The sequence below is a fragment of the Danio rerio genome, chromosome 8 (assembly GCF_052040795.2).
Source record: "Danio rerio strain M-AB ecotype USA chromosome 8, GRCz13ab, whole genome shotgun sequence".
NCBI lineage: Eukaryota > Metazoa > Chordata > Actinopteri > Cypriniformes > Danionidae > Danio > Danio rerio.
The window spans coordinates 1,887,501-1,890,000 of record NC_141028.1 but is presented as its reverse complement, the minus strand read 5'-3'; the positions used below and the strand labels follow the sequence as shown (position 1 = coordinate 1,890,000).

The window sequence follows — 2,500 nt, the reverse complement described above, 5'->3', positions numbered from 1 at the left end:
AGAGCTGAATGTGGAAGTTTAGAGAGAGTGTGGAAGTTCAGAAATAGTGGAACGATTCACAAAATCTGTCATGATAACGAGAACACGACGTTTAAAGCTTATATACACTCACTGCTAGAACACAACTGAGGCTGTCTACACATTAATATGAGTGTTTTTATTATGGGTGGGCATAGATTTTTTTTAATCTAGATTAATCAAATTGGAATTTTGGAATTAATCTAGATTAAAATGCATGTTCTCCCCGACTAAGCCAAAAAGAAAATGAATGAATGACACTAAACTATAACTAAAAACCAAACAGATGTTAAACCTAAAATATAAATACAGACAAACTAATACAAAGGATAAAAATCATAATATTTGACACAGTTTAAGTGTAAAACTGTGACTCAAATCTTCATAAACAGCACAAAATGTCCAAAAATACCTGAATACAGTTGAATCAGTTTAAATATTCTTCAAAATTATGTTGAAATGATTCTTTTGAACTGAATCTTTTGAATAATCAAATAAGTTTGAAAACTAACATAAATATATTAAGCGTAAGGACTAGAAAGAAAAAAAATAATTGAATTTGACACACAAAACTGACTCAAATACTCACAAACAACGTGAAATGTGCGAAATTACACCTAAAAAATCTGATTAAATCATTTTCAAAGTTCAAAATTCAGTTTAAATGATTCTTTTGAACTGAACCCTTTGATGAATCAAATACATTTTATAGGTGATTCATTTGTTATCTTGCAGTCATGGCGGCACGGTGGCTCAGTGGTTGGCACTGTAGCCTCACAGTAAGAAGGTCACTGGTACGAGTCCCGGCTGGGTCAGTTGGCGTTTCTGTGTGGAGTTTGCATGTTCTCCCTGTGTTGGTGTGGGTTTCCTCCAGGTGTTCTGGTTTCCCCCACAGTCTAAACACATGCGCTATAGGGTAATTGATGATCTAAATTGGCCTTAGTGTACGAGTGTGTACGTGTGTGTTTCCCAGTACTGGGTTCCAGCTGGAAGGGCATCCGCTGTGTAAAACAAATGCTAGATAAGTTGGCGGTTCATTCCGATGTGGCAGCCACTGATAAATAAAAAGACTAAGCTGAAAAGAAAACGAATAAATGACATTAAACTATAACTAAAAACCAAACAGATGTTAAACCTAAAATATAAATACAGACACACTAATACAAAGGATAAAAATCATAATATTTGACACAGTTTAAGTGTAAAACTGTGACTCAAATCTTCATAAACAGCACAAAATGTCCAAAAATACCTGAATACAGTTGAATCAGTTTAAATAATCTTCAAAATTATGTTGAAATGATTCTTTTGAACTGAATCTTTTGAATAATCAAATAAGTTTGAAAACTAAAATAAATATATTAAGCGTAAGGACTAGAAAGAAAAAAAAATCACTGAATTTGACACATAAAACTGACTCAAATACTCACAAACAACGTGAAATGTGCAAAATTACACCTAAAAAATCTGATTAAATCATTTTCAAAGTTCAAAATTCAGTTTAAATGATTCTTTTGAACTGAACCCTTTGATGAATCAAATATGTTTTATAGGTGATTCATTTGTTATCTTGCAGTCATGGCGGCACGGTGGCTCAGTGGTAGTCACTGTAGCCTCACAGTAAGAAGGTCACTGGTTCGAGTCCCGGCTGGGTCAGTTGGCGTTTCTGTGTGGAGTTTGCATGTTCTCCCCGTGTTGGTGTGGGTTTCCTCCGGGTGCTCTGGTTTCCCCCACAGTCCAAACACATGCGCTATAGGGGAATTGATGATCTAAATTGGCCTTAGTGTATGAGTGTGTGCGTGTGTGTGTGTGCGCATGTGTGTGTGTGGGTGTGTGTGTGTGGGTGTTTTCCAGTACTGGGTTCCAGCTGGAAGGGCATCCGCTGTGTAAAACAAATGCTAGATAAGTCGGCGGTTCATTCCGATGTGGCGGCCACTGAAAAATAAAAAGACTAAGCCGAAAAGAAAATGAATGAATGACACTAAACTATAACTAAAAACCAAATAGATGTTAAACCTAAAATATAAATACAGACAAACTAATACAAAGGATAAAAATCATAATATTTGACACAGTTTAAGTGTAAAACTGTGACTCAAATCTTCATAAATAGCACAAAATGTCCAAAAATACCTGAATACAGTTGAATCAGTTTAAATAATCTTCAAAATTATGTTGAAATGATTCTTTTGAACTGAATCTTTTGAATAATCAAATAAGTTTGAAAACTAACATAAATATATTAAGCGTAAGGACTAGAAAGAAAAAAAAATCACTGAATTTGACACATAAAACTGACTCAAATACTCACAAACAACGTGAAATGTGCGAAATTACACCTAAAAAATCTGATTAAATCATTTTCAAAGTTCAAAATTCAGTTTAAATGATTCTTTTGAACTGAACCCTTTGATGAATCAAATACGTTTTATAGGTGATTCATTTGTTATCTTGCAGTCATGGCAGCACGGTGGCTCAGTGG

At 34.4% G+C, this 2,500-nt stretch overlaps 1 protein-coding gene across 4 annotated transcripts in view; it reads right to left on the bottom strand.

Annotated features, from left to right (window-relative positions):
• Positions 1–2,500, bottom strand: part of fbxl17 (F-box and leucine-rich repeat protein 17) — a 379,419-nt gene that overhangs the window by 265,734 nt on the left and 111,185 nt on the right. The window lies entirely within an intron of this gene.